The 13751-nt window shown below is 36.6% G+C and overlaps 1 protein-coding gene across 4 annotated transcripts in view; it reads left to right on the top strand.

The window, feature by feature from the left end:
- PLXNB2 (plexin B2) overlaps positions 1-13751 on the top strand; it is a 522361-nt gene that overhangs the window by 311653 nt on the left and 196957 nt on the right. For 2 of the 4 annotated variants that reach the window (XM_070755420.1, XM_070755419.1), the window contains exon 3: positions 13206-13300. The exons of the other annotated variants lie outside the window; for them this stretch is intronic. The gene's annotated coding sequence lies outside the window, so the exon portion shown is untranslated. The remainder of the gene's footprint in view (positions 1-13205; positions 13301-13751) is intronic. 4 annotated transcript variants of the gene reach the window in all.

Genomic DNA, 13751 nt, shown 5'->3' with positions numbered 1-13751 from the left:
CATAAATTTATTAAAATACCAAGTGGATAATTTCTACTGTCCTCACCCTCTACTCTCTGCAAAACCATTTATTTTATTTATTTTGACACATTATTTACTTCCATCACATACCATATTAATGTTTAACAATGAATTTTCATACCCATGCAAAATATTTGGGTGGTAAGTTATATTTAAGGCTCAGTGAGAGTTAAATGTACATTTAATATTAACTGTAAAATTAACAATAATTTATATGGTTAGAGATAGATTTAGATTTATTTCTTGGGATTTATGGTTAGGAAAATATTTGTGTGGGAACTACAGTTAAATTAAACTAGGGTTAAATTAGAGTTACTATATACTGTATTTGGTTAGATGTAGAGTTAGGGTTCCCATTAGGGTTGATTTTTATAACTAGTGATAATCTTAAATTCACATTACAGATAAGATCTAGGGAATTAATGTAGATGTTTCTATTAGAGTTAGTATTAATCTAAGACTAAATTTTGCAATAATCCGTTGTTACATTCATCCATTGCTCACTGAGTTACTAATGACCTAAAATATAATGTATGTACAACATATCTGGTATTTTTTCATCCACAATTCCTTGTACTGGTAGTTCTTGATTTAATGGCCAGTCAAAGTTACAACCGCACTGAAAAAAATGACTTATGACTATTTTTCACACTTATGATCAATTCAGCATCCCTATGGTCATGTGATCAAAATTCAGACACTTGGCGATCGATTCATATTTCTGATAGTTACAGTGTCTTGGTGTCATGTAATTCTGCTTTGCAATCTTCTGACAAGCAAAGTCAATGGAGAAGCTAGATTCACTTAACAACTGTATTATTAACTTAACATCTGCACTTAACTGTGGCAACAAAAAGTCATAATGTTCTGTCTGGGTCACTCCGGAAGCTATGACCAACCCAAAAAGATAAGCCAGACACACCGGTAGAATCCAAACACAGTTTTATAATGGTAAAGAGAAAAGAAGCCAACAGAGAATGTCCTTACAAATCAGGAAAACACTGGAACTCCAAATGGATACATGAAGGCAATCGTTCATACAGAAACACAGGATCCTTGATGCCAAGACAAGGCTGTAGATAACAGACATACACCTCCCACGGGTCTTCAAGACTGCTGGGCCACGAGCCAGGAACAGAAACGCTGAGAGACAATGCAGATTACAGCAACTCCACTCTGATAACACTCCGCACTGTAGAAAGAGTTTGCCTGCCTTATAAACCCTTCCCTGCTAATGAGGACCCACCCCCCTAGTGTTCCTCATTCACCGGTGATAATATTTCTTCAATTGATCCCTCCTTTGATCTATACGTCTCTGTCGCATACTAATGACAGCTTGTGCTTCGTCACCTAATGACTCCAGAGACTCCAAGCTACTGGCTTGAGAGAGCCCCTCCCCAGGGCTCCCAGGCCGTTCTTCCTCCTCACATTCCTGACTGTAATCTCCCCTGTCCAACTGCCCAGAACTCTTCTCTTCGCTCTCATCCTCACCCGGGCATGGAGCCAGCAGAGACGCAGCTGGTCTTTCATCTGACTCAGACTGAACCACAACACATAATATGGACCAAAACTCATTTAGCAAACGTCTCATTAGCAACAAAAAATTGGAGATCAATTGTAGTTGTTTAGCAGTGGAAATTTTATGCTGAGGACTACATGCATGGCACAACATAATAAAGCCCAGTTTTACCATAGGCTGCTGACGCTTTGTTAGGCAAAGTTTAGTCTCTTATTTTAGAGGCTTTCTTGCAAGCCAGCTTCTCAACATCATCAAACTGGAGACATCTACACTATTCTAGATATGCACATATTCAGGATGCAGTATATAATTTTACATTTTTGTTGTGCTACATTGTAACTAGAAAAATATTACTTACCGTGTTCATTTTGCTATTGATAAAATAATGAACTAAATAAAGTGGCCCTTCATCTTTCCTCTGTAGCTTCATTAGTGTAGAAGAACAAATTAAGAAAATGACATTACAACCTAATGTCTCTTTTCTGATCCGTGATAAAATATTGACAAAAACATTTTACACTGAAAACTATAAATATACAGATATAAATAAAAATATGCATGAGCGCTAAGCCAATGTTGGTAGACATCTGATTTTAGCTAGGATATTCATTTTTAAAAATAGGTAAGGCACCTATGAAAAAGGAATAAAACATTGAATAGAAGCTCATGTGATTTTATATCTATCCATGTTTTTGTACATTTTGGCAAATAACGTCATTGTTTGTCCTATATATATATTTTTCATTTGCTGCCTGAATTTTAATTCAGATTTATATTTAAGCTCTCGCATTTCACGTTCTGTTTATGGTGTAGAACCTAATTGCTGGACTGGATATTTTATTTATTTTTATTTATTGGAATTTGTCAAACAAAAATGGGAAGAAGAATAAGGGAATAAAAATACAATGACATGTACAATAGGCACAGGAAAACAAGAAACCTCACCGGAACATCCTTGTGCGAGATTTTGCTACCTGCACAGGTGCGGGAAGCAAAATTGTGCTTGATCCTGCTCTCATATGCCAGAACCTCAGAGTTGCTTGCAATTAGCTGTACCGGTAGGAGCCCATCACTGGCTCTAGGTGTTTTGTTTTCTCTAGGAAACTGGTCCAAATGTCTCTTTGAGTGTTTAAGTTTGCCGACCCCTGAGATAGGGCATTCCAGACTTTGACAACTCTTTTACAGAAATCATATTTTTACAGTCAAGTTTAAAATGATTTACATTGAGTTTAAAGTGGTTGTTTGCACGCGTATTATGATTAAAACAAAAAAAGTCATTTACAAGTAAAGCATTATTACATATAATTTTGTATGCAATACCTGGGTCTGACTGTAAGAGATGCAATTCCAAACCGAGAATTTCGAGTCTAGTATGAGGAGGAATTCTATTCCATATAATGTGTAGAGCTTTGTATTTTGCATGATTATTGGTAAATAAATCTGGAGACCAAGGTAGTGGAAAGATGGATAATTTATGTTCCAAGAAGTTGGTTTCTTGCCATTCCCATTATCCTTGTAATTGGTCATGCTGACTAGAACTGATGGGAATTGGAATTCATCAAAATCTAGAGACTCGTGTGGCGTTTATCCCTGGACTAAACTGTTGAAATATCAATTTGTTCTTCTAAGCTTTTTTTCGTGTTGTGGAAGAGAATGATACATAGACAGGATTTATAGTAATAGCTTTAGTTTTCAGTGTTTCTTCTGAAGTTTATATTTTGAAAAAATATCTTGTACAGGTTTTATAAATTAACAAACAAATAAAGTTGGAGGACCTGCAGCTTGGAGTTAGCCCATGCTTCTTAATGTGAGCTGCTTCTCTTGGTATGGAGGGAATGTTTGCCTTGAGGGGATGAATTTTCATTTAAAGATAGAAGGGAGTTTTGCAAAGTTATTTCTAGCAATGTCTCCTGAAGGATGGTCCGGCCCTTTAGCTGAATTAGGATCTTACTTTTCTAAATAATAATGTATTAACTAGCAATATTCTGTTTCAATTCAGAATACGCTGTATTTAATGAAAACGACAAAGATCAGGACATCATTAGGCAAGGTCAGAGCCTTGGAACAGAAACAACTGAATTCATGAGAATTAGTGATTTCTGACAGTCTCAGAATGGGTGAACAGTGCAGTCAGGCGGTAGGGAAAGCAAGTAGGATGCTTGGCTGCATAGCTAGAGGTATAACAAGCAGGAAGAGGGAGATTGTCATCCCGCTATATAGAATGCTGGTGAGACCACATTTGGAATACTGTGTTCAGTTCTGGAGACCTCACCTACAAAAAGATATTGACAAAATTGAACGGGTCCAAAGACGGGCTACAAGAATGGTGGAAGGTCTTAAGCATAAAACGTATCAGGAAAGACTTAATGAACTCAATCTGTATAGTCTGGAGGACAGAAGGAAAAGGGGGGACATGATTGAAACATTTAAATATATTAAAGGGTTAAATAAGGTCCAGGAGGGAAGTGTTTTTAATAGGAAAGTGAACACAAGAACAAGGGGACACAATCTGAAGTTAGTTGGAGGAAAGATCAAAAGCAACATGAGAAAATATTATTTTACTGAAAGAGTAGTAGATATTTGGAACAAACTTCCAGCAGACATGGTAGATAAATCCACAGTAACTGAATTTAAACATGCCTGGGATAAACATATATCCATACTAAGATAAAATACAGAAAATAGTATAAGGGCAGACTAGATGGACCATGAGGTCTTTTTCTGCCGTCAGACTTCTATGTTTCCATTAATTTATACAGCAAGTATGAAAATTTTTCTATGTTTTCATACCTAACAGTTAAAAGTTGAACTGTTTTGGGAGGGTCTAGAATTTTCGAAACCACCCTCCTGCCTGTGATTCTTGAGAAAATGTTAACATTTTCCTCATTCTTGCGGCGATACTTACACTTTCTACAAGATAGATCATATTTCTGCTATGAATGTAGACAGTATATCCCTTAATTGTTAGTAAGCTTCAGTAACATGCACAATTTTGCAATGCAAATAAATATGAATTTGATACTTGCAGATTCTTTGTTTATGTTAAAATCCCTTAGGCAAAAGGAACATATTGAATGGCTAAAAAGAGGGGAACATATTGGCTACAGTGCTGCAGGACATATTTGTTGCCTCCGAGCAAAATGATCAAAAGGTCATGATTAGAATTCTCTCTCTTAAGAGACCCTCCAGGAAAATATTCCTAAATCAGCAAGAATGCATATTCAGATATAAATATATTTATACACCACTCCCCAGAAAAAGATAAAAATAAAAATGTGATATGACAGAATTTTGTTGAACATCTTTCCAAAAATGAAGAATAAGTTAATGACCACAGTATACTGTATATCCATAAAAAAAAAAGATTATATAAAAGCTGCACTGAGATGCTATTAAATCAGTGGGCAGACTTGGTATTACTAGCTGACGTTTGCCAGTTATGCTATTTTTAAATTATTTTTAACAACTTTCTCTTGATCTTTGTTAGAAATACAAATAGAATAGAATTCTTTATTGGCCAAGTGTAATTGGACACACAAGGAATTCGTCTTTGGTGCATATGCTCTCAGTGTACATAAGGAGAATAAAATACATTCATCAAGTATAAAAAGAAACTACACTTAGTGATAGCCATGTTTACTAATAAGCTATCAAATCGTAGTAGGTAACAAGTAAAAACAATATAGATTGAAAGATACAAGCTCAATATGGTTAAATCACATCTGAAAATGTGATTTCCAATTCAGAACACCAGCCTTATTACCGTATTTTTCGCTGTATAAGACGCACCTGCTGATAAGACGCACCTAGATTTTAGAGGAGGAAAATAGAAAAAAAATATTTTGAGCCAAAAAGTGGGCTAAAATATTTATTACAATAACAGTGCACTTGAAAAACGCTTTCCCAGGCAGCCGGCTTGCTGGCCGGGGAAGCAAGCGATCCGGGACTGTGTGGCTTTGCGCCATGAGGACAACGGCGCCCCACCACCCGTTCCTGCAGACGCGCTGCCTTGTGCCTCGTTTCCTCTTCCCGCCGCCGCATTCGGAGCCTGAGAGGGGGAAAGAGAAGAATGGAGAGAGAGCTGCGCGCCGGAGGCAGACGCCGCTGCCGCCTCAACAGCAGCCACGGGAGGGGAGTCGCTGGAGCTGCCCCCGGACTTTCCACCAAGCCCAATGCCGCCAGCTCACATGCCTGCCTCTCCCCGCAGCGGCGGTAGTGCTGCCCAGCGCTCCGGCGTTGTCCGGGCTTCTCCCGCCACGCGCAGCCCAGCAGCTCACTCCGGCTGGCGGCAGCGGAGGAAGGCGAATGCGGCTTGGAAGCTGGCTGCTGGAATATCGCCGCCCCCCTCTGCTCCAGCGCCTCCCCCCCCTCCCTGCCTGCATCTTCGCTCCATAAGACGGGGCTGATTTTTCATCCTACTTTGGGAGGGAAAAAACTGTGTCTTATGGAGCGAAAAATACGGTAAATGTGATGCACTTATTTGGATTTTTCAATGTTATATTTCTCTGGGGCAGATATTTTATTTTGGAGATATCTGCTAAGAAAAGATGTTATCTTTTGCATTTTAATGAATGTATTTATTTTATTTATTAAATTTAAAATGCAGCATATATCTGCTACACCATCTAAAAAGTTACTTTCAAGACCTTTTTGTCATATATGTGAATCTTTTCCTGTTATGTTTTTGTGTATCATTGCATAGACAGGTACACCCTGATAATACTCATATGTTTGATGCCCACAATGAGACTTTCATTCTTGATGATATTGAATATGAATACACACACATAGTTTCATACATGCACACATATACATATATGCAATTACCTGCAAAGGATACAGTTGGTCTTTACAATTGCCATTTAGTAGGCCACTGGGGGCTTTGGTCACTAATCAGGTTGTATTTTGCCTATCCTGTTCCGGTGGAGATGGCATGCTGGGCAGATTTTATTCCTTCAATTCTCCTCTGCAAACTGAGATAATATACCAAGGGAATCCTGAATCCCAGCCTCTTGGAGATCCAGTACGAATGGGTACTGGGTTATAATCACCCTGGAGGGGAGGGGAAAAAGAGTGGCACTTGTTGGTGGACTGGGTGTGTTTGCAAACCTCCCAGGGAACCGACACCAGTGAAAGCATATTCAACAATTCTGAAGCAGGGTTTGTATGCATAAAGTCGGAGTATAATGTATGCTAGACATGTTAAGTTTTGAGTTTCCTTCCTTTCTATTTGATAGTACCTACTAATATTTAACATCAGTGGGCCAAAATGATAGATTTTTTTGAAACTAAATTACACAATGTAGAATATAGAATAATGATATATAAAAAGACTCCCATGTTTTGAAAAATATATACTTTCATTTGAAGTAAGTCCAATGAAAAAATAACCACAAAGGCAAATACCATTTTCTGACCTTCTAGTGCATTGCTTGTTTGAATAATTGGTTCTAGTTTCAAAATATGTGTTCCTTTTTAAAAATGCACTGCAAAAAGTGTATCTTTTAATTGCTTTTTATTAATGTGATGGATGAAAATCCTGAGAAATATATTTGTTTAGTAGTATTGTTACTTAAGAAATTTATTGGTAGACTAAAAATAGTCCTTTGTTCAGTAAATTTCTTGATGAATTTTTTTTGTATTTTGTAAAGTTCTTCCTTATTTGTTTAGTCTAGAGACATTCCAGTCCTTGAAAATAACCTTTGAGTTATAAACAAATGAGACTTCAAAGAAACATTGGACTAATAGCATCTAGTCTTTTTATCTACTTTTATAGAGGCAGAGATAAAGAGAGGAGAAAAATAAATTTGTGGCTTTTTTTCAATAAAAGGGTCATTGGCCCAGAGCACAGATCTGGACAGAAATATACACTAAGAGCATTTACTTGTAATTTTTAACAGTTCTCTATGATTAGATGCATTATCATTTGAACTTGATAGCAGACATATAACCCAAATTCTAAATTCAAAAATACACTATGCAGTTGTTCCTGCTTAAATGATGGGAATTATAGGCAGGTTAATAAGTTGGTGAAAGAAAAGTACATTTATTTTTTTTCATTTAGCTTCCTACATTTCTATTACACGCATCCAGTAATTATGATTATAGCTGTTCAATCTAATTAGGCCATGAAATTAATCCCATTCAAAAAATGCTGATATAAACAAACAGGATACAATGAACTGGTTTGCATTCTTTTACACCCTTCACCTAGTTTTATTTCATTAAAAAATAAAGAAAAAATGGAAATTGGTTTGTCAAATGCAAGAGGAAAGTGAGTTTACCCAACCCTACTTTTATGGAATGAGAATTTCTTCGCCTCTGTCTTCAGAGCAAACATATTTAATCTATACTAATAACACATTGTAAGCATGACGCCGGCTACGTTTTTCTTTCTTTTCCAGAGTCTGTCGGCTTGCTTGCTTGTTTGACTTGATGAAGAACTCTTTTGAAAGCGGAATTTATTTTTGATTTGGTTTACTTTCTAACATTAAAAACTAGGGGAATTGTATGAAAAGAAAATATAAATTGGTTTAGTAGCTGGGGTGGGGGGAGAGTGAATTTGCATGAGTTAAAATTGCCTTGAAATATTGCCTTGAAAGCTTAATTTTACACCTTAAAAAAAGAATCCATGGGAAAGTTCATGTCGAAGACACTGCTGGCGTTTGTTGGGATTAACAATCTCCATGGATGTTATATAAGAATTTAAGAAAAGCCCTGCTTGATCAAAATTATTTATTTATTTATTTATTTATTTATTTATTTATTTATTTATTTATTTATTTATTTATTTATTTATTTATTTATTTATTTAATGGACTTTTATGCCACCCCTCTCCGAGGACTCAGGGCGGCTCACAACATATAATAAAACAATGCATAACATCCTAAATTCAATTAATTAAATATAAAATCTAAAAAAATATTTTAAAAACCCCAAACCATAAAAATTCGATCAACTTTCATTTACACAATCAGCCGCCAGGGGGCACGGATCTGATGGCCCCAAGCCTGATGGCATAAATGAGTCTTAAGACTCTTGCAGAAGGAAAAAGAGGGTGGGGGCAGTATGAATCTCCGGGGGAGCTGATTCCAGAGGGCTGGGGCCCCCACAGAGAAGGCTGTTCCCCTAGGTCCCACCAAATAGCACTGTCCCGCCAAATGACATTGTCTAGTTAATGGGACCTAGAGAAGGTTGATTCTGTGGGACGTAACCGGTCACTGGGACTCATGCGGCAGAAGGTGGTCCCGGAGGTAATCTGGTCCGATGCCATGTAGGGCTTTATATGTCATAACCAACACTTTGAATTGCATCCAGAAACCAATTGGCAGCCAATGCAGTCTGCAGAGTGCTGGAGAAATATGATTATGCCTTAGAAAGCCCATAACCACTCGCACAGCTGCATTCTGAATGATTTGAAGTTTCCAAACACTCTTCAAAGGTAGCCCCATGTAGAGAGCATTGCAGTAGTCGAACCTCGAGATAATAAGGGCATTGATTACATCTAGGAACAGGAAGATAATAATACCTTCATGACCTCTTTCCTGGGTTACTGCAATGGATTCTACATGCGGTTTTCCTTGAAGAACATTCAGAAGCTTCAACTGGTACATAGTACAGTTACATGACAATAAATGAGGTTAATATTTGACACATGTCATATTACTAATGTATCAGCTATTGCCAGTTTGCTTCCAGATGCAATTCCAGTTATTACCTTGAAAGCCCTTTATCACTTGGGAAGCGTTTACCTGAGCTTACCTGTTATTTCTGTGGTTTCTCCAATCACATGCATTATTTGCTTTGACATTGATTCCTATGGGAAAAATTGCTTCTTCTTACAAACTTTTCTACTTAAGAACCTGGTCATGGAACAAATTAAGTTCGTAAGTAGAGGTACCGCTGTATTGAGTTCTAACAATGTGGGAGAGAGTCCCATCCACCTTTGACCTGGCCATGTTATCTACAAATGTATTAGTTTTTCTCAGAGGTGATATTCAGTTACCTTCCCTAGTGATTCACAAATGTGACCACCTCTGTAGATGTGCACGGCCACTTGTGCATGTGCTATACTCTCATGCGCACCTTCCGCCCATGCACCCACCTTGAAAATATGGCTAAATACGATGGCATTATGTACAGTTGCTGCTACTGGTTTTTATTTATTTATTTATTCTTTGTCCAATATACAATACATATGAAGGAGAATAGACATTAAGTAATATACATAATGATAGAAAGTAAGAAAGAAGAGAGGTTGGAGGAAAGGAGAGAAAATGTATGATATATGAGATAAGGAAAGAAGATTGGACAGGGGACGATAGGCACATCAGTGCACTTATGTACGCCCCTTACTGGCCTCTTAGGAACTTGCAGAGGTCAATCGTGGAGAGTCTTAGGGAGAACTGTTTGGGGCTGGGGGCTGACACCACTGAGTCTGGCAATGAGTTCCACGCTTCGACAACTCGATTGTTAAAGTCATATTTTTTACAGTCAAGTTTGGAGCGGTTGATGTTAAGTTTGAATCTGTTCCGTGCTCTTGTGTTGTTGCTGTTGAAGCTGAAGTAGTCATTGACCGGAAGGACGTTGCAGCATATGATCTTGTGGGTTCTCCTGGACTGGCTGAACACCACCTCTGATTTTTATACAGAAGCCCCCTCCCGCAAAAAAACCCATGTACCGGAGGGGATGAACTGTTTTTATGAGTGTGGCCCATTAAAAGCAATTAGCTCTTGCTCTTATTCCCATGAATATTTAAAGGTATATTAAAGGAAGATAAGAAATCAGAGAAATTCATGAAAAATAGCTTTCCACTATAAAAACAGGCCAGTTTTGCTTACTTGCCATTATACACTAGAACTAGATACATTAGAATTTCCAAATCTCTAATTCAAACATCAAATATAAAATAAAGAGCAAAATCAGAAAATGGTCACAACGTTGAGGGAGTATAGCTCCTAGCCAGTACAACGATAATACATTTTATGTTCCATATTATGGTATATAGTTTTTCATGAAACCTTATAAGATCATAATAGGCTTTAAAGTGCACAAGACTTTTTATTGCTTTCGGTGCCCTCTGGAAATTAAATTTCTTTACTAAAAATGTGACCCTATGATTTGAGGGTGAAAAGGTACTTAGTTATTCTGGGAGTCTCCTGAAAGTCTCCTGAAAGCCACTAAAACTGCTTGTTAATTATTGCTTAAGGCAGGGGTCTCCAAACTTGGCAACTTTAAGACTTGTGGACTTCAACTCCCAGAATTCTCCAGCCAGCATAGCTGGCTGGAGAATTCTGGGAGTTGAAGTCCACAAGTCTTAAAGTTGGCAAGTTTGGAGACCTCTGCCTTAAGGTATTGGTGTACATATGTCTCAAAAATGTGGTAATTAATATTAGGAGTAGAAGAGTAGAGTGAGGAGTTGGCCTCTCACTGCACTTTAATTCAACCTAGAAATACTTGGTGCAAACAAGAAATTATCTTCTTTCTCATTTGACTGATTGATTCTGAATAAAGAATTGTTCATTTCCGTTCTAATTAAGACTTCAAAGGACCAGAAAGATGTCTAATATTCACTATTGCAACTGTAAACAATTCATTAGAGCTTAGAGTTTTGTTCCAGAGTTATGCTGTTATGAATGGTATCATAATAGCATTCAGAAGGTATTATGAACTCCCTGAATAATATTGTTCCTTGTAAAAATATTCCTGGCTTAAACTAAACTTGTTTCATTTTTGTTGCGTGGCACATAATTTAAATAATAGTACTATTTCCTTTCTTCTATTTCAGCCTTTTTTTAAAAAAAGTTCTAAATCTCTACTATTGTCTAATGTCAGAATGCATGAATTTGAAATAAGGAAAAAAAGCTCACCAAGCTGGGGTGTTTTTTTTCTTGAAGTCCATTTTGTCAGATTCAAGAATTGTGAGTAGGGGTATCTTTCTAGAGAGACTGAGCAAATTCATTAAATCCAAGAAAGTAGAGCATATTGCTTAAATGCAGTCATCTACCCATTCTTAAGAAAATGGATTATTTACAAGTGTTGGCCCTGTCTCAAAAGTGCATTTCTTAGAAAGTCTAATTAACAATGTAACAAAGAAACCACAGCTAAGTGACAATTTCTTCTTCAAAATATATCCTAAAATATATTTTGACTTTGGCCAAGGCTCTTCTCAGTTATAGTGGCATTATACACAAGTTGAAAAGGAAACTATTCATTTTCAATGCTTCTCAAATCTTTGGTAACTTTGAATAACACTTTAGAAGACCAGATATGTGTACGCCTGAATTGTTCATGCAGTTTTTCTCTGCAGCTCATTATTGGGGATTTTTAAGTTAGCCAACTGGGGACTGAAAACATTTTATATGAACCCATACTTTTACGATAAATTTATAATGTCAACATGAGCTGTTCGCAAACATTATTCAGAGCTTTGGAGATGGGCTTTGTATATATGTGGATGATATTCACCTTTATATTTCATGAACTAAGAATTCAGAGGCAGTTTCAAAGCACTAAAGCTTCAGTTATGATGTAGGATTCAAGTTATTGAGTATGAATAGATTGGAAGAAATCCAAACTAGTTGGAATAATACCAACAGTAAGCAGAGACTGCTTCTCCTTCAAAATATTATTTAGCTTTCTTCTTTGATTGATTTATGATGGGTGGCTATTAGCGGTGATCAGGAAAGCTGTGCCTCTTTTTCTTGTAATTGGAAGCATTGGCTATAGTTTATATAACAATATTTAGGCTATATAGCAGTGCTTGTTTGAATGCCCGAAGCATATAAAAGCAAATCCCAACTATCTGATATCGTCTCTTATGAAAAATATGAATAGTCTTAGCAAGGAAGTTAATATTGGTTCGGGAATTATACCTTTTGGGGTATATGTGTGTGTGGATGGGGGAGCAGTGGTGGGTTACTACTGGTATGTTATGGTTCTATGAACTGTAGCAGCAGCAGGAGACGCCGCCCACCCACCCAAGTGCTTCTGTGCATGCGCAGAAACTGTTGCATGCCATCGTGAACTGGTAGCATTTAGAATCCCCATCGCTGGGAAGGAGGTCTTCCAAAATGCGTACTACATTACTGTATATATTGGTTTGCATCAAAGTAGTTCCATATACAGTATATGATTTCCCAGGAAATTAAGTGCAATTGGTGAAATGAAACAAGCAGTACCATATTGAAGAAATTGGGTTATCAAGATCTCAGTGACTGATTGGTGACTGTTTGAAATGGATGGGGTGTGTAAATTACCTTCTTTTAGGGGGATTCACATTCAAGTTAGGAGCATGAGTAACTGCAATTTGCTAGATGTGCTCTGGAGATATGAAAGTCTTTTGAAGCATTGGTTTATTTGATTGGGAACATCCAGCTTCTGTGTGGAGACAAGGAACACCTTCGGTATAAGCATAAAGGGCAGATGTATGTTATTAATTTTAAAAGAGTGCTTAGTATGCATATTTGTGCATTAGAAAGCATGTCTCCAGAACAATTTGTATATAGATACACATTGCATAGAATGTCTTTTTTTCAGTTTAGAACATCTCCAAGAGATATGAAAAAATGTGTTTTTGAAAGGATTTGAAACCAAAAATTTTCTTTACTGTAGAAAAAAAACATCTCCAGATATATAACACATTATTCCATTTTCTTTCTGTAGATTTTATAAGGAATCTATATGTGGAGTGGAGATGTCCAAAACCTAGTCTTTGTACCTCTTAATTGCTGCCCTTTCATTCTTTCATAAACACCCTGGTAAGGATGACTTGTGACTTAATATAGAGCTTTAGAAAAGTTGAAATAATATTATCACAGTATGAATTGTATATTAGTTACTGTACATAATTCATTTTTTTGAAAAATTCATATAGTTGAGAAATTGTGTTTAAAATCTTGTTAAGTGAGAATTAAGAGAGATAGTTACTTTTCATGGGTTCAAAAATCTGACATATATAGTATATTTCAAATTTGTGCTCTTATTTCTCATTACTGTTTGTCAGTAGTGTAGTGGACTATTAATAAATAGTTGTATATCAAGTTTAAATTTACATTTTATCTTGATATTTGTTAATTGTTTTGTGTTCTATAATTCAGAGAGTTTGGATTGTTTTATTTACTTTGTAATCATTAGTAGCAAAAAATATCATTTATAGAAAAATCTGAAAGACTATTCATGATATATCATTTAGCTAATAATCCAATATTT

The sequence above is a fragment of the Erythrolamprus reginae genome, chromosome 6 (genome assembly GCF_031021105.1).
Source record: "Erythrolamprus reginae isolate rEryReg1 chromosome 6, rEryReg1.hap1, whole genome shotgun sequence".
NCBI lineage: Eukaryota > Metazoa > Chordata > Lepidosauria > Squamata > Dipsadidae > Erythrolamprus > Erythrolamprus reginae.
The sequence above is the reverse complement of the archived record's forward strand: the minus strand, read 5'-3'. Positions and strand labels throughout refer to the sequence as shown.